At 39.9% G+C, this 19,745-nt stretch overlaps 1 long non-coding RNA gene and 2 pseudogenes across 2 annotated transcripts in view; all 3 read right to left on the minus strand.

Annotated features, from left to right (window-relative positions):
- Positions 1–19,745, minus strand: part of LOC122173548 (uncharacterized) — a 133,497-nt gene that overhangs the window by 90,034 nt on the left and 23,718 nt on the right. The gene's annotated exons all lie outside the window — the stretch shown is intronic.
- Positions 14,245–15,396, minus strand: LOC101931758 (beta/gamma crystallin domain-containing protein 1-like; annotated as a pseudogene).
- Positions 16,403–18,821, minus strand: LOC112058650 (beta/gamma crystallin domain-containing protein 1-like; annotated as a pseudogene).

Genomic DNA, 19,745 nt, shown 5'->3' on the forward strand with positions numbered 1-19,745 from the left:
TCAGAGAACTATCCACAATGGCGCCAAGATCTCTTTTGGAAACAGCTAATTTAGACCCCATCATTTTATAAGTATAGTTGGGATTATGTTTTCCAATGTGCATTACTTTGCATTTATCAGCATTGAATTTCATCTGTCATTTTGTTGCCCAATCACTCAATTTTGTGAGATTCCTCAGTATCTCTTCACAGTCTGCTTTGGACTTAACTATCTTGAATAGTTTTGCATAATCTGCAAATTTTGCCACCTCACTGTTTACCCCTTTTTCCAGATCATTTATGAATATCTTGAATAGGACCGGTCCCAGTAAAGACACCTGGGGGACACCACTATTTACATCTCTCCATTCTGAAAACTGACCACTTATTTCTACCCTTTGTTTCCTATCTTTTAACCATTTACTGATCTATAAGCGCATCTCCTCATGACAGCTTACTTTGCTTAAGAGCATTTGGTGAGGGACCTTGTCAAAGGCTTTCTCAAAATCTAAGTACATTACATCCACTGGATCATTCTTGTCCCCATGCTTGTTGACCCCCTCAAAGAATTCTAGTAGATCATGTTGACTCTTCCCCAACAAATTATGTTCATCTATGTGTCTTAAGCAGAGGTAGCCTGTTCAGAGTGAACCTGATCATAACTTTTCCATTAGAAACCTGATTTTTTTTCTTTCCTCTCTCCTACCCCTGAACTTTTCCAAAACTCAGCCTGCCGGGGTGCATAATGCCTATGATACAGAGAACAATTCTTTTGAGAAGAGTGACCCTTTATTAATCCCTTAATTATATTTTCTTTCTTGCTTGCTTTCTTTCTTCATACATGAAGCCGTTAAGGGCCAGATCCTCAAGTGGAGCTACCCCAATTTACATCAGCTAATGATCTGGCCCTTGATATGTTACACATAACTACTGTGTACTCAAATTGTGAATTCAGACCAAATTATCTTCAGTGGAGTTGTTTTAGGTTCCGATGTAAATGAGAGCAGAATGTAGTCCTTGGCAGGGAAGGCATTATAGAAAGCAGACAAAGCAAATCAATGTAAACAACCCTATTAAAGACAGCTTGAAATAAATTTCACTGTGACTTTTCAGAATTATAAAGCTGTGCATAGCCACCCAGAAAATTCCTTTTAAACTCCCCACCTGCTAGTTGTGATATTAACCTTTTCTTTGGTACATTTGTGACTACATGATAATGCGTGTTTGAATGTTAGCACTGGTTGAGTTTGCTTGTCATTTTTTTTGTTTTAATGACAAAAACGTGCACACATGTGTTTCCTGCCTGAGGTGAGATTCACATCTACAGGATATGGAAAGTTAGCATGATAAATGTAATGATTGTGTAGAAGGAAGTGCGCTCTGGTTAACAGGCATCCTATTGTATTTTACTGTCACCTGACACAATGTGCTGCACACCATTTCAGGGAAGCACCAAAACAAGTCTGGGCATAAACTTCATGTACAGAAATTGGAAACTCTGATAGGAAAAAAAAAATCATGGCTGGGTTTACTCCAGAAAAAGGCTATAGGCCAAATCCTTCCTTTAAATGCAAAGCATTCAGCTCCCATTGACTTCATTAGGAGCTGAGGGCATATGTCAAAGGGCAGAATTTAGCCATAAATATTTGGCAGCAAATATTTTTTGTGCAAATGGATGTATATGTAATAATCCTCAAAAGCTGATATGGAAGAATACATTTGAACAAAAAATGGTTGCCCAAAACGTCAGTTAACAACACTATTCCTTAAACATATATTAATTTTAGAGTCTTGGTCTCTGCTGCTTTTATGAAATGTTTCACTTTGGGGTAAAACTCACTTATTCTAGTAAGGACTCCAGAAAGTCTTCAGTGCAGCAGAACTGCGTAGGTTCCACTGCATAGCTGAAGCAGAGATGAAGACTGGAGGCTATGCATCCCCTTCACAGCTGAGCTCCCCATCAATTATCTATAGGCTCATTCAGGGGGAAGCATGTAATGGAGGGGCAAGAGTGCAGCCAATGACTCTACAATTATGTGGATCCAAAAGCCACAAGCCCCCAACATAGGGATGCAGAATTCAGGTGCTGGATTAGAACTCATTTTGGAGTTGCAGGGCACATCTATACCCTGCCTGTGGATTGGCAGTTAGATATCTACACAAAGGAGTTTTTCAGAGAAAGGCCATTTACTTATTAAGCATATAATATTCTATTAAGACCCCTATATTTGAAAATTGTGCTGTGCTTGTAACAGAAGTTACTGAAAACTGTATGAAAAATTGTTAAGCAAATCTGCACATTTTGCATCTTGGAAGAATACCCACTAAGTGGTGAAAAGGTTAATAAGGATTTGCTATGTTGTTAATATTTATTAATTTATATTTATACAGTGCCATAGGTATGCATACTTTACACTTTTGTTTTAAATTCAAAATCACCAAAGGATGAGGTTGGATGCTGATTTTAATTAGTGTTATGGTGAACTGCCATGTGTCCTGGCTAGTGCTATTGCAACTGTAGTGCACCGACTCTTTAAGGTTTGCTACAATTCTCTACTTACTCACATGCTGTTATGTCAGGAAGCATTTGCAGGATCCAGCCCTAAGTCAGTTGATGTCAATGAGTGCACTGATTCCCCAATGACCCCAATGGGAGTGCTCTGAGTTACTACAGAGAATTCTTTCCCAGGTGTCTGGCTGGTGAGCATTGTCCACATGCTCAGGGTCTAACCATGATATCTGGGGTCGGGAAAGAATTTTCCCCTGGGTCAGATTGGCACAGGCTCTAGGGTTTGTTCTTGTTTTTGTTTTCTGCCTTCCTCTGCAGCATGGGGTATGGGTCACTTACATGTATAAACTAGTGTAAATGGTGGATTCTCCATAACTTGAAGTCTTTAAATCAGGATTTGAGGATTTCAGCAACTCAGCCAGAGGTTATGGGTCTATTTCAGGAGTGAGGGAGTAAGGTTCTGTGGAGTAAGGTTCTGATATGCAAGAGGTCAGACTAGATGATCATGATGGTCCCTTCTGGCCTTAAAGTCTATGGGCAGGTCTACACTACAGCCTAAGTGGATACAACTTGTGTTGCTCAGGGATGTGAAGCCCCACTCTTGTGTGAGACAAGTTTCACGCTGTCCATACCAGCCCTATGTCGGCGGGAGATACTCTCCTGCCAACATGCTTCCACTTCTTGCTGAGGTGGAGTAATTCTGTCGAAGGGAGAGTGCTTGTCCATCAGCATAGTGCATCTTCACCACACACACTATAGCAGCTAAGCTGCATTGGTGTAGCTGCGCCGATGAAGCACTGTCGTGTAGACTTGCCCTATGAGTCTCTGAGTCAGAAAATAATCTTTCCTGCCTCTAGTCTGTGATGCATGAATTGAATTCTGTCTGATTCAGTCACTGAAACTGATCTTTTCCAGGGTGATAACAAGACTTGCTGCTGACTCAAATCCCTGAAAACAAAATTTGTTAAAGCGAAACAAAGACATTTCAGACTGAGTCAGAGAATCAGGTTAGCAAGCAGTAAAAGGTTATATTTATAAATTGTAAAACACAATTGAATGTAGGTGCACAAATGTTGGAAATCGGTTTAAAAGATGGCAGGTGTTGCAATAAAAAATGCATGAATATGAATTGATTTTTTCCACAGCTGCAGCATATAGATGTTGCTCGTCTTACAAATCTATGAGTAGTAAAAAATCATATTCCTGCAAAGAGCAGATGAGATGGGGAAGCTCTCACTAAGATCTGATATTCTCTCTGAACTTTGAAATGTTGAATTAATGAGCTATGTAATGCTGCTGGGTAGAAAGCTGTCAGTAAGGATAGAGTTGTTTCACAGCAGAGTTGCTCTATTAAAAAAACCTCTTCCTTTCCATAGTCCTGATTCAGAAATGGAGGGAGGAGTTATACTGAACTTGACTGTTGACCGGGCAGTGAGAATGGAGCTATTGTATACAAAACTGAATATGCCTATCTGTGCTTCTTTTCACAGAGCTGTACACAGCAATTACCCTTGAAGAGAGAGGAATCCTCTAAAAAGCTGCTATGAGCTGACTGTCGGTGACTCAAACGCTGAAGAACAAAACCCTGAAGTCATAAAGTTCATAGGCCACAAGAGGTAAATATGCAATTTGTAATCCCATCCCTCTGTTTTTCTTATTAGCCTCAGATTAAGCAACAGATTGCAAAAGCCATACAGCAAAGATCATGTCATCATCTAAGCACTGTACAGCAATGTGCACATTGGTGATGCTTGATTAATAATATAGACTGCCAGGGTAGCAGAGCTGGAAATGTTTATCTAATACTGTGACCTGAATTTGCTTATTTGAATAAAACACTCCTCACTTCATGGATACTTTTGCATCAGGCCTCATCTTTCAATTGCATGGTTTCCTGGTGGGAAAAAAATAAAATGTGATTCAATCTGAAATGTGATGCATGTTGGGAAAAGTGCAGATTTTCAGTGGAAGGAAGAAACCTGGCCAGTGGTGATGAGAGACGTAGGGGCATAACGGATAAGAGATTTGAAATGACATTTGTCACAGCATAATTTACTCTTTTATGTTGTTTACTGTGGGTTCCTTCACACTTCTGACCCTTTAGTCTTCTAAGATCTCAGAAGGAAGGGCTCTCAGGAAACTTTCAGGGTTTGTTATTTCTGATAGCTAAGCAGAAAAATTAAATACACAGAGTGGAACTTCATTCCTTCCCTGTCGTCACCCAGATGCTGAGGATGTTCTTATTTAATTTTAGTTGTTCCTGATATGGAAACCCTTTCTGCCTGACCTCCGGAAACATCCCATAATCCCCTTAAGTCAAGTGGCCTCTCTTCTCTTTGTTGTGAAATCGGCTGAGGAATACGGAAGTGCCTTTTCAGAGCTCCGTTTCAGACAGCGGCTGCTTATCTGCAACGGGGCAAAGCAAATGTTTACTGAGTGAGTGAGTGAGTGAGAGGCAGGGGGGCTAGGGGAATCTGAACTTACAAGACAGCATGCTGACACACTCTCAGCACTCCAAAAACCCACTCTCTCTTTCCCCCCCACATACAAACAACACACTCCACCCCACCCCCCTCATTTGAAAAGCACGTTGCAGCCACTTGAACGCTGGGATAGCTGCCCATAATGCACTGCTCCCAATGCCGCTGCAAATGCCGCAGACGTGGCCACGCCAGTGCGCTTGCAGCTGTCAGTGTGGACAGACTGCAGCGCTTTCCCTAGTGCACTCTCCGAAGGCTGGTTTAACCCAAAGTGCTTTAAAGCTGCAAGTGTAGCCATGGCCTAAAAACACATAAGGGGGATTTAAAGTTGTGTATCCTAGTTGCTGCCAAATAAAATTGGAAAACAAAACATTTAGAGCCTGATTCTTCACCGCTTTGCACCTTGTGAAAAGTGGGTATAAAGTGCTACTGAATCAGAACAGTAGTGGTTTACATTCGTTCTGCACTTACTTTGCACAGATGGAAGGCATTGATTCTGCAAAGCACTATAGTACCTGTTAAAGTCCCAGGTTAAAGTAAAGTGCATGTTTTAAGTGTTTTGCGAACAGGGGTCTAAGTGACTACAGGGGGTAAGGAAGTGGAGAATCAATTCTGTATTTCTCAAGCCCTACTATCCTTCTAATTATTTTAGAGAGTATAGTCGTGTTCCTGCAAAGGTTGCTATCCTATACACTATCCCGTATTTCTTTGCAGCACTAGGACTTAAAATATTTAATTCAATTAATATTTAATCTCTTGTACTCCAGCAGACCCACCATTTGTCTAGCCATCTTTTTGTCATTCTATTCTTTAGAATGTACAATGTAGGTGTTTGTATTCTATAAATAAAAACTACATGAAAAACTTTATTTAGATTGCAAAGTCAAGCGCTCCAGTTAGAAAATGCCAGAATGTAGGATGCCAATGCAATCTTAATTTTGTCTAGCTGGGCATCCATCCTGTACACTGAATGGGGTTCTGTGGAAAAAAAGAGTATGCCACTTGATTTAAGCCCTTTTTCATGATGCATATGCATAAGGATGGTCTCAATTCTAGTATTTCATAAATGTCAAGTGCTTGAGTTTGCAACCTAAATGTTAGTTTTCACTGCACACAAACAGTTAGATAAAATCATGAAATACTCTTGCTGGAATATTGCAACAAAACTGTTCTTTATTTCTTAGCATTCAGAGCAACACATAAAAACGCAAATCAGAGAGAGACAAAACAGCTGGCTCCCTAAAACAGAGAGGCACAATTTACATCATCTAGCTTGGCTATCTACAGACTAACTCCTGCTAGGCCCAAACTGCACGCTTCTCTACAGAGCCCCCTAGCCTGCAAGAAGGACCAGGAAAACCCCCTGAAATTTTTAACACAATTTTCAACACTAAAAACATTAGTCTAATGTAGTATTTATATGTAATTCCCTAGGACTTTTATTTTTTAAGGTAAAAACAAATTATTATGTATAAATGTAACAACCTGCACACCACCAGCAGGGTTTGAACTGCAGCACAGACTTCTACCACTTGAGCTACAAGACTAACTGGCAAAATAAAGCTGTTATCCAGAGTGGGGACATCTGGAGGGGCTATTAGAGGGAGCCTGGCCCAGCTCTCTTCCCCTCTTCCCCCATTGCTGCTACAGAAGCTCCCAACATTGTTGCTGCTTTGGCATCAGCATGCATGGGTCTGGCTCTTTAGAATGTTCACATTTAGTTACTATTCTGTCACACAGCTGTAACTTGCAGGCAGAAGACAAGCAAGAAAAGGAAATAAATGTATAATTCATCCAAACCTGAACAGAGATTATGGGATGCATGAAAGGTACATATCTACCCATAGGGCTTTGTCCTTGCTGAATTTCAAAAGCCTGCTGCAAACAATGGAGGTGTTCAAGCATCTTTAACAAAAAAATTCTATAATATTTTATAATGTAAAGTGTTAAATCAACCAAAATATAGGGGTTTCTACCAGCTCCCTCTATAATACATATATAAAATACACACACACAAACAGTCTACAGGTCGGCAGAATATTTGCCTATAAAATAACCATGGGTGAAATTCATATCTGTGCTATAGGTTAGAAAAGGCCTATGCATTACTTAAGGTCTGTGATGTAGCCGACACTGATTGAGTTAGTGTTTTTAATTGGAAAAAGCAGGCTCTGTGGGACAAATACTTTTCCTTGCTAGCAAGTGGGCGGGATAGCAATGCAGAAGGATGGGAAATGGGTAGAGCTTTAGTTCTGTCCCTCACCTCCGAAGTGCTGGCCAGCAGAGCTGTAACTGTGCATGTGGGGAAATATGCTGCACCATAGTAAGAGTTACAATAAATTATTTTCCTCCCCACAGATCAGATCAAGGGAGTGCACAGGAGGAACTCAGACTTTGGCTAATAGTTCCGTCTCAAGGCACCACCCAGGGTGGCCCACTTATGCAACACACAGGGCTGGGTGTAAATTCTCAATCAAGAATCAAGCCTTCAGTTTTTATTGAGCAGGCATATTGAGGAAAATGTATAATATACCATTCTCCTAGATTCCATCTATAGCTCTTAGCTATAAAAGTCAGCCATCTTGAATTCTCATTATTCTTGCAGTAGCAGATCATTTGCATAAAATGAAAAGACTAAATTGTTAGGAATCTAAAAATATACTGTTGCCAGGATACATCTTGCTAGATGCAAATTTAACTGTGTTTGTGCAGACCAGCTAAAAATAGTTTGGTACTCAAAAAAATTCATATTAACATTAGTGGTAAGTGAAATGATATATACCCACTGAGCTACTAAAATTCTGGCTATTCATTCTAAGTAATATGAAAAATAACTTTTGCATTAGTGATGTTATTTCAAGAAAAATTGAACTATTTTAAAAGGTAATTATAATTCCATTAATAACCTTTTTGCAGTGCAGGTGCCACTATAGAAGGATCATATTGCACGGGTAAGTATTCTATTTCAGCTTCTAGATGCACTTCCTTGTACAATAAATTAGTCATTCATTAATGTTGGTTGCAAGGCAACATCCCCTCCCAAAGAAGCAGCACCAACAACAAATATTTAACTAGCCCTACATAGTAACACTACTACTATATTGTCAATGGATACATATTTTGTAGAATCACAGCTGAGAGTTAGTAAACAAAAGTGCTTTCCTAGGTTTTGACCCTGCACCTACTAGAGTCTATAATCAATTTTTAATGTGTTATATCTATTTATTCCTGTTTATCAAAGAAAATCAGAAGAAATAGAATTATTTTTATTGCTAATAATATACTTTAGAAATATTAAATGATTACAAATTGAACATACACACAGGGGCTTATTTTAAAACCCTATACAAGTTAATTAACTATCACTTCCCTTGGGGAAATTGTTTAATTTGTGTAAGATTGAGCGAGAGGAATGAGCTAATGCCAAATCACTGATGAGGGCAATTGGAAATTAATGTATAAAAACATGCACATTGGTAGTGTGTGCTGTTTAAATTGCCAGCATGTGGATATTGAATAAATCTTGCTGAATGAATTAGATTTTGTCATTTTAAAAACTGATGTTTTTAATATTTCAGGAAGGATTAAACTGAACATGAATTTATACAGCCAAAAATTGTACTGCAATTACAATGTTAGATAAGGAATAAAGAGAGATGTTTAGATCAAAATAAAGATGGTTAGAAATAGTATTGCCATAACTTCCAAACAGGCAGAAAAACTTAAGCTTAGATACTCAGCTGCATCCAGTTCTATGCCTATCCTGGCCCCAGCAAACATGAAGCTGTTCTATTTTATACTGGCTGACTGAGCTACCCCTCTCCCCCAGCCCAAGAGGCCACTGCCAACCTTGGACTGTCAGAAGACACTATGGCCATGCCCCCTCCTCACCTCCTACATTGGATGCCTCAAAAGGAAGTAGCCTAGGAGTTGATTATGCTAACTGTGTGCCCACTGGGAACAACCTCATGCTGAAGGAATCCCCAGCAATGGCGATCCAGGAGCTCTCTGCCCCCTTTGGGGAGCGAGAAGAGAGCTCAGGATTCACCCTTGTTCTCAAAGAATAGGTTTCTTCCTTGACTGGACAGAAAGCATTTAACAAAAACACAGCAAAACCTATCCTTGAAACAGAAAAATGCATTACAGTATTGAAAAAGGATACTAGACAGCAAAAGCCAATTGCTCCGCATAATTCAGAGACATCAGAAAATGGATTCATCCCTCACATACAGTTAATTGGTTTTGCACGGCTATAATTCCATCCATGGCTTCAGTGGAGTTACTCCTGATTTACATCACTGGAGCTGAGAAAAGAATCAAGCCCCTCAACTCCGGAAAACAGCTCTGAGCATGGTTATTTTTCAGAAAGGCTAAGCTCCCACAATTCCAGCTAAAGTCACATGTGCAAGGGTTGGTAGGTTCAGGCTAGATATTAGTATAATTTATTAGCTTCGGTTTTTTTTCCATTTTAGCCACAAAATTAGGGTCCTCACAGACTGAGGGAGTGATTAAGGTCCTGATTCAGAGGTCATGACATTGATGAGAGTGTTTATATTGACTTTAATAGTCTTTGGATCAGGATCTAAATCTTTTTGTTAAAGTGATATTACCTCTTTTGGGCCTTCACAGAGAGGCAAAATGAGCATTAACTGGGTTGTCATTTTATTCCACATATTAGGTCTTGGATGTAATGCTCAGGAAAACTACTAAATAATCTATTAGTTGTGCAACATCAAAAGCAAATAACTCAGTCTCCCATCTGTTCTGGGGCCTTTGTTTGCACCCAGATGGCTGTTGGTGTGGTTTTGCATAACGAAATATGCAAGGCATCCTACCCTCCAGACAGAAAAGGCTAAGCCATGTGAGTAGTCATTTGCCATTATTTTCAAGTCTATATTCCAGCAAATCACAAGATTTTAAAAAAATCATGTTTTAGATTGTTTTATAAATGTATCCTTACTATCTATTTATTGTTGGTCCCTTTCCTACTCTCATCAAAATCAATGGATGTCAAAACTCATATTAATATCGGTAGGGGAGGATGATGCTGTGATGGCCACCTCTTGGCCAGGCATAATGTAGCAACTTTCATCCCCTATGGTGCCCCCTGCCAATGGTCGCTACACTGTTGCAATAGTCTTTCTTAACATAATTCACAGTGCTCCCTCTTCACAACTCAGCCCTCTAGCTAGATCACTATGTGTCTCCCTTGGTAGCCTCGCCGGACCAGGTAGGGAAATGCAGGTTTCCCCCTCCCCCCCCCCACACCCATTCTATGCTGGGTTCCAGCCCAGGGACCCCCTATATAAAGCAACTATGGTCTACTTGCTCCCAGTCCACATCGCTATTTCCCTGGACTCCTTCCTCCTTTCCTTCTCTACCTTATGGCCCTATCCCCCTCTGGGTTTGCTGACCTAAATTCCTTCCTCCCAGGGAGCAACTTTAGACTACTCCCTCCCCCCCCCGTCCCAACTTCTTGCCAAACTCTGTAGCCCCAAACAAACCTACCATCTCCCAGGAAGTGACTGCAGACTACTTCCCTTGCAGTCCCTTTCTTTTCTTTTCTTTTCTTTTCTTTTCTTTTCTTTTCTTTTCTTTTCTCAGCCCCTAGCATGTGGGGGGTTATGACCACCACCCACTGCAGTTTTCACATAAGCAAAAATCTATTTCCTCTCACCCAGTCTTGTATCCATAAAAAAGCAAAAGTAATGCTTTATTAATGCTATTACATTTTCCCAGTACTCTCACTAATCTTTTTAGACTATATTCTTTCACCTTGAGGGATCTCAGTTCTTCATAAAGAATCTTTCTTTCTGTGCAATTCTCCCTGCATTGCCACAGCAGATGCTCAACTGTTTCTTTGGCTTTGCATGTGTCCCACAACCAGTCTTTGTACTTGTTTAGTAAATATAAATTACCATTCAGGTCACAGTGACCTGTTGGCAATCTAAATATAGTTATTTCGCTTCTTCTATCATAGCTATTAAGTATACCATTATCCTCAAGTTTAGGACATATTTCACAGAATCTTCATCCTTTTTTTCTCTTTGGTCCATTGTTCTAGTCATTGTTCCTTAATTTCACTCTTAACCAAACTTTTGAAGTCCTGTGTACTCAGAGGAATCTTTATATCAATCTCCTCATTTTTAAGGCACTTTTAGCTGCTTTATCTGCCTTTCCATTGACCAGTATCCCGATATACACTGGAATCCACACTATTAATATATGTATACCTAGTTGTACTATTTAAGAACAGTATTATGTCATTCCTGTTTTCCAGGGCTCCCTTTCTAATTGCTGTTATACCCAATAAAGATTCAGATAGGATATCAGTCATAGAAGGTGTGATGGGGTCTGCTTACCCTGCACTAGCCCAAATAGGGTTAAGCCCATATTACTGACAGTGGAAGTCCCGCCTCCCAGGCGGGGCTGGGCATGCTCCAAATGCACTAGCAGTATAAAAGAAGGAAGCCCTGCTCATTCTGGGCTGGAGGCCCCAGGGGAAGGACCTGTCTGGGAAGCTCCTGCGGAGGGCCAGCCACAGACCCTGACTGTGCCAAGAATCAGAGCCTCCCTGGACCATCTGTACCCCAGTGACTAGAGGAGCCACCGGAGGCGACCGGCCCAACTGACCACAGAGAACCTGACATCTCATGGAAGACCCCAACGCAGATACTGGTAGGAAGTGACCCAGGAAGGGTGATGGAGTGGTACCTCCCACCTGGAAAACCTCAGTGTGTTTCAGTAGGACCCCACTGCTGAGTCAGTAGCAAGTTGCAGTGCCACTGTTAGGGCCCTGGATTGGGGCCCGGTGGAGTCAGGTGGGCACAGGCCCCCCTACTGGGGCCGCCACATCCCTTGGTGGGTGCCCTACCCTCATAGACTCTGGCCGCTAGGCCACACTGGCCAGCACCCAAGGGCTACTTTATAGACTCTGGCCCCTAGGCCACGCTGCCCTGACCCTAGTGGCGTAGACCGTCACAGATGGGCATATGTCCCTTATTCAGATCAGTGCCAACAGTATGCCCATCATAATGGCCACAAGATTAGATGGTCCCATAGATCTTTAATTCCAAATTCAGGGATACAAAAGTCCGTTCCCACTCTACCAGTGTTGTCAATGCTGACCTCATTTGCTATGTATAATCTCATAAACCTTAGTCTTCATATTTGACAGTCCTGCTCTTCTTTGTTTTATTGTATAATTCCAAATCCAAAACTGGAGAGCCAACTGTCCAGATATAGTTTGATTTCTTCTAAGTAGAGATTTAAATTTATTTCTTTTCATCCAAATTTTTTACACATCCTTTGACCCTGTTAACTTGTGGGCATTTGTGGTGCTATTATTTCTTGTCTACTTAATTCCCAACAGGGGTTCCAGAACAGGGGGAGTCAAGGGGCCATGGACCTCCCACTTTTGAAAGTGAACAGGCCTGGACCATACACTTTTTGCCCCAGGCCCAGCCCCCTGCCACTCCTCTTCCCTTCGAAGCCCCGCCTCCCAACCAGGCCAGAATCTGGAGCTGGGTCAGGAGTAAGAGCCGTGTGGGCAGCTGTAGTGAGCCATGGACCCTCCACCTGTTCTGGGGCACAGGTTGGGGGCTGCTCTCAGGCCTCCCCACCCCGGGCAGGTGGAGGGGCTCAGGATCCCTGGCCCAGTTCCAGATTCCAACTTGGCCAGGAGGGCAGGGCCTCAAGGGAAGAGGAGGGGCAGGGACGGGGCCACGGAGGGGGGTGGGGCCTCATGGGCCCCCAACTTTGAGGAAGAATCTGTGGCTCCTGCTTCCCAACAATCTTCGTATATCCATTTAGTACTCTTATCTTCACTATTTCCATTAACCTTCTCCCAAAAGTTTAAATCTAACAATTTCATTCTTAAATGTATAGGTATTTCTCTGGTTGCTACCTGCAGCACACACAACGGAGTTATAATACTAGCACTTCATGCGATTCGCAGAGCTTGGGCTTCAATTGACTTTAATTTTTTAACTGATGATTTAGAAGTTGAATTAAAGTATTGGCGTCCATGATGTAAAACTGGTCTTATTAATACCCTATACAGCATCAGCAATGTGTTCTTATCTGCACCCCAATTTTTCCCAGCAATACTTTTAAGCAGATTTATGCTGTCTTTTCATTTAGTCTTTATATGATCCTTCCAAGTTGGTTTGTTATCGAACATAACTCCTAAGAATGCAAAATTTTGAACTATATGTATTTTTTCTCTATAGAGATATAGGTTCCATTCTTCCCCAACCTTCCTTTTTGTGAAGATCTTTCCAAGTTTTGTTTTACCAAGTTAGAACTTAAATCCCCAAGTATATCCCCATTCTGAAATCCACCATAGCACCTCACTGGTTCTCTCCATAGCTATTTTAAGTCTTCTTTGTTTGGCCCATATAGCACGGTCATCCACAAATACCTATTCCTGCCTGTATATTCCCTGGGAAATCATTAATCATAATATTAAACAGGGTGGGCTGATAACACTCTCCTGCGGAGTGCCATTAATAAGTTTATAAATATTTGACAAAGCTTTGCATAGTTCTATTACTTCAAAAGTCTCTTACACACCAGAACAGTCTTCCTTTTATTCCACTTCCTGCTAGTTTGTACAGCAAGCCTTTCCTCCTTAGCATGTCAAATGCTTTTTCAATGTCCAGAAAGACAGTTATCATAAACTCTCTATCAGAGGGGTAGGTGTGTTAGTCTATATCCACAAAAACAACGAGGAGTCTGGTGGTATCTTAAAGACTAACAGATTTGTTTGGGCATAAACGTTTGTGGGTAAAAAAACCCACTTTTTCAGGTGCATGAAGTGAAAATTACAGATAACAGGCATAAATATACTGGCACATGAAGAGAAAGGAGTTACCTTACAAGTGGAGAACCAGTGTTGACAATGCCAATTCAGTCAGAGTGGATGTGGTCCACTCCCAATAATTGATGAGGAGGTGTCAATACTAAGAGAGGGAAAATTGCTTTTGTAGTGAACTCTCTGTTCCTCCTGGTTTTTTGTATTTGTTTCTAATCTTACAATATTATCAACTGTGCATATTCCATTCCCGAAACCAGGACACAGTTTATAATTTCATTTTTTCCAAATATGCTACTAAGCTCTCATTTATCATTCTTTCCATAATTTTGCCCACATATGATGTGAGGACAATAGGTGTATATGCAGCAGGTCTTGTATGTAAAATGCCAGGTTCTCCTATTGGTATAACCACTGCTTGCTTCCATTATTCCCTTTCCTCATATTATTATATAATTTCAATTAAATTCTTAAACTCCCTTTGCTATGGATCCTGGCATCAAGATTAACATGCTAATATTGTTTGTCTTCACTCTGCTTGAGTGAAAGGCCTAGGAATTATAAGATTTCCTACAACTGTCAAGCAGAAATAGTCAGCCATCCTGCATTTGAGTCCCTCTTGATAACCCCAGACCTGGTCATCTAACCTAGCGTCTTCTGTAACCTGTGCTCTGCGAAGCAAATAATCTATATTTCTATCAGTTGACCTAAACTTTCCAGTTTCCTTATTTCAAATTCTAAAGTATATATGTTTCTGTAATAAAGTATGTAGAGAACCTGTTTGGTGATAGCCACTTAATTTACACCAGTCTGGGATTTCATTTGGTGACAACAGCATCTGATGCCTTCTATAATTACTGTACTCATAGATTACCCACATTCCACTAAGAACTTGAATTGAAACTATTTGAGGATTGTATCCTTGGAACTGAAGATTTAAGATTTCTGTAGTAAATTCAATTTTCTTCCCCTTGCAACCTTCCTTTTCAAAGAGGATATGATTGACTCTGAAAGCTTAATGTTTACAACATATAGAGATTTAAGGCTTGTTTGGGGTGGACATCCCATTGCAGACAAATTAGGATAGGTTCCTTCTTCTATCACATACTGACTACCAGAGAAATCTTCTTTATCATATGCAATCCAGCTGCCACCCAAAATCTTTGAAGACGTTATAGCAAATGAAAAATCAATATAATTGATTTTTTTCTCAAATATTTGGCTGTAACCTTTGAATTCTGGTTATGAAAATAACTGGACGTTGAATTTCCCCATTTGGCTATTGATGGTATCCACAACTATGGACTGAATTGAAGAGATCTTACAATTTGTGGCTCATCCAAACCTCAGTGCTGGGATACAGTCCTTTATCGAGTATGTATTGCTCTCCTGTAAAGTCAGGATTCTCATAGAGAACCCACTCTCCACTTAACACGTTTATGGATTGTGTCCTCAGCCATTCCAAGTGTCTCTCAAATTGGAAATAATTCCTAAAACATTAATATTGGAACTTTTACTCCCAAAGTATTTTTCACTGAACGTTATGATATGGGGGTTTGTGAAATCTCCTAGCTCTTCACTGTAACCACCCCAGTCTTTCCATTCTTGGTACATATCTTCCTCCAGCAAATGATGACCTGAAAACTAATTTATTGTAAGGAATCCAAACGCCTCCGAACACTTTTATGGACCCAACTGATGTAAATAGCAGTGTCTTCTTTTCTCACGGTACTTCTTGTTGCTTTCCTTCCTCAGTAAGTGTATTTCTGGTCCCAGTTTCATATATTTACCTTCAAAGAGAGAGTTCTCATAAATTATTACCTTTGGTTCTCCAATAGATTCAATTTTGTGGCCATGCATTTTCAAGGGATCTATCTCATGGACCTAATCTATACTTCCATCTTCTCCCAAAACACTAAATTAGGATATTCACCAGGCTCTAACATTAAAGGGACTCCCTGGAAACCATGTTCTTCATAAATTAGTCCTATGATCCAATTTACTTTTAGAGAACAAGGCTGCTGTCTTGTGCCAAATATATGTGTTTCCTCTTTGCTGTCAATAAATGAAGTTACAATTCCTACCCCCTTCTGGTTTCATATACAAGTTAATTTGGCAGATCTTTTACTACATGTTTAATTTAACTAGTCACTGCAAGCTTAGCAAATAGACATTAATCTTTTTCTTCTGAAGTATTTTCACCCCAAATATTAGTGAGTTCCTGTTCTCCTTCCTCCAGAGGAATAGAGGTCCTTCAAAATTTGGTTTCTCATACAGAATTCAGCTTTAACTATGTACCATTCTTGTGAAAGTTTGTTTCACTATATCTCAGCATCTGGTCAAGTCTGGGACGGATTTTATTTTAGCTGTTTCCTGAAAATGCCTCCCCATCTAATAAACCAGCAGGGACATTTGGTTCACATCAGCTAGACTTTAATGAGCTTGAGAAATTTTTGTCAGTGCTTTCATAGTTTGGCATTTGTAAATTTAGTTATTTTTTCCCATTATCAGTTTGCAAATATTTTTCCGTGTTACTTGGAACTTTTGAACCTGAAAGGGACTCAGACTTTTGAGGTATGTTGAATGGTCTGGCTGCATCAAGTTGTAAAGCAGGCATCCCTTAGGAGTCAGCTGTGAAAGTTGTTCTGATGCTGTTTACTGAGGTTACAAAGGGAGTAAATATCTTTTCTTTAGTTGTAAATATTAGCAAGCTTGAGAAGACAGTACTTTTTCCAGACGGAACTGCTTAATTTCACCATCTTTACCATCCTTGTTCTCTTTTCCATTTACTTCCTGAATCAGTGCAGGTTAATCTCTTTTGGATGAATTGAGTAATTTGAAAAGTATACTTTGTTCTGTAGATGCACGCTTGGGTCTGACTCTGGCTTCAGTTTCTAGGCTTTGTATTTTAAATTGCAAGGCTGGTGCTAGATCCTGGGCTTTTTCTCTTTTTATTCACAAAATAAACTAAATATACTCGGATTAAATACTTTCTCTAAATTGTCTTCATGAATTGGAGACATTGTAAAGTGATTGCGGAGGACTTTGGAAGCTTTGGCCTTTTCTTCTGACAGGCTATACAAATTGATCTGTCTAGATTTTTGATAGTTTCAGTAAACTTTTTCATGTCAGATGGGGACTCGAAAATGCTCTCATTATTACCATCAAAAACATTACAAATGTTACTTGGGCTTTTCTGAACATTGACAATATTTTGCTCTAATGTCTGTATGGTTTTCTAAATTGCTTTAGTTACACTGCATGTTTGTAGACATTGACTCTCCTGTTTTTTGTCTTTTTCCCTTCTTTTTGTATTTGAGAATGCATATTCTGCTCTAATTCTGATTCTTTGGGATCAGATTTTAAGGGATATTTATAATCTTTACAAGGTGACATGATCTCTGTGTTTGATAACAATATTTGTTCTTCATGTTGATGGGATTTTGAGGTTGTATTAATTGCTCTATTAGTATTATCTTGGAAGATTTCATTTTGTTGGGGGATTGTAAAGATGTTATTTTAGGTAACAAACAGTCGTTATTAACAGTGGTGGGTTCTACATCTGCTTGTCTTAAACAGCAAGCACTAGCATATGCTTTGCTGGTGTGGTTAAAGAGAGATCCCATAACTTTAGTTATAACTGTAGATCTGGAAACATCTAAACATAAGTTTCTCAGCTCTGAACTGTCTAAATCAGAACCTGTTTGTTTTTCAGTTGATTTGTCTACTTTTCCATTTTTAATCCCTTCAGTACACAAGAGAGCTCCTCCACCAGAGCTCCATTTTTACACGTTTTGCTGTCTTGGATTCAGTTTTCAGAAAGTGAGCAAGTGGTGCTTCTCTGTGTTATCAGTAGAGGAAACTTTGGAAGTCTCCACATTGCTTTCACCAGAAGGTGTGGTGAAATATTTTGGTTTTATTGTTTATTGCTACCACAGGTTGGATAAACTGTCTTTTTGATAAAGAATCTTTTACCTGACTCTTCAAACTAGTGGGAGAAACAGGGACTGCGTAAGATTGACTCTTTCTAAATGATCTTCTTCTGAATGGGAATGAAGTTTGTAGTTGTTTACTTTTGTCAGATTCAGTTTTAGGTGGTCCCTTGTGATTTGATCCAACCTTTATGTCCTGGTTTCTCAAGGTGGAAGAATTCCATTCAGGAGTCTGTTTAGATTTAATTTTTCTTTCTGACTTGGTTATCTTTTCTGAAACCACATCCGAAGAAACAATGTCATCCAAAACAGAATCTTTTTTGCAGTATTCTCAGTCTGATTTCTCTCTCCATTTAGAGTGTCATCAAATGACCGAGATTTCCTCCTCTTTCCAGATCTCTTAGTAATAGTTTTTTATCCAATATGCCTGTATCATCACAAACTTCTCCTGATAGGTATCTAATGTTAGAACTCTAGCAGGATACATGCATTCAGTTGATTTGGATTTCACACTGTGGCAATTCCTTTGATTTGCATATTTGGGACGTATGGACACTTACACATTCACTAGTTGCTTGTTAATATGTTCTTTTCTAAGTCTTCATTGGATTCATTATTCAAATTTCTGATGAAATCTAGCATTGTGGAATTAGAAGCATATAGAACAGGCTCTCTGAAGGTGACCTAACATATTTCAATGCTGCCGTTCCAATCAGTTGACCTCTCACTGTCAGAAGGGACTCCCTTGCTGCTCCATTCTGAAATATGACTCAAAGGTGTTATTGCCGTACTGAAATTATTGTGTCTCTGCAACAGCATTCCAACTTCTTGCCTTCTGCACATAGGGAGTTTAACATATTTTCTTTAGGTCTTCATTATCTATTGATTTCAGTGAAGTTGTATGCTTAGGAGGATTTAGTATTTGGATTTAGTATTTGAAGAGGGTTCTAGCGAATTTTTGGCATTTTTTCTCCTACCTGAACTAAGCACATTTCTAAGCCTTTCCAAAACTGGTTTATTTTTGTTCTCTTCTTTGAAGGAGTCTGGAGACTGTGCTTTGGAATTAACAATTTCAAGATTGGGGCCCAAGTCATTAGGGCATGGCATGACCCTCTATATGCAAAGGTGAAAACCTTGCTCTTAAACTTACAGAATATTTTGTTTGGGTGTTCAAATCAAGTAACAATAAAGGTTGCTCAAGTACAACCACCACCCAGACATGAAAAATGAGGAAGTCCACATTTATGTCAAATACACATACACAGCAACCAATCACAATTTATTGAAAGCCCTGGCTTTAATATGTCATCCATCAAACTCCTAAGCAGATACCCCACCAAATAAACCTTAAGTCTGTCCCTGTAGTCCAGCGCCCTTCTATTCGCAGCTTAATCGCTTTATACAGGCCCAATCTGCTCCTTCCCAGCTGAACTTTGTCTTCCACTAGGTTTACTTTTCCCTGGCTCTCCTCCAGGTGCAGAATATAAGCTTAATTGACCTAATTTAACCTATTCTGCCTTGTGTGGGGGTGGACACCCCATCACAGATGCTTATTATTTCCATACCGTTTTAAGTGCAAGTTCAAATTGGTTAGCTGTTTCTAATTCATGGGACAACATTAAGCCAACAGTACCAGCCAAGGCCTATCTATAAGGATAACCTTTGTACTATGCTCTGAAGGTCAGTGGACTGAGCTGTATGGGCAGCTACTGAAACAGGTAGGGTCGTAACTTGGTTATTCCATTGTGAGCAGGGTTGAGCTCTCTTTGGATGAAATGAGAAGTAAAAGGGAAAAAAATGATTAAATATCAATAATCAAGCCTATAGACTAGATCCTCAACTGATGTAAATCAGCATAACTCAATTTCCTTCCAGGGAACTGTACAACTTTACACAAGCTGAGGACCAAGCCCAAGAGCCTGATATTCAACAGGTATAAATTAATGGAATTACAGCAAATTACATTATCTGAGAATATGGCCCAATAGATATTACACAAATTCTACTTTATGTGTTTCCATTCAAACAAAG

Source organism: Chrysemys picta, chromosome 3 (genome assembly GCF_011386835.1).
Source record: "Chrysemys picta bellii isolate R12L10 chromosome 3, ASM1138683v2, whole genome shotgun sequence".
Classification (NCBI taxonomy): domain Eukaryota; kingdom Metazoa; phylum Chordata; order Testudines; family Emydidae; genus Chrysemys; species Chrysemys picta.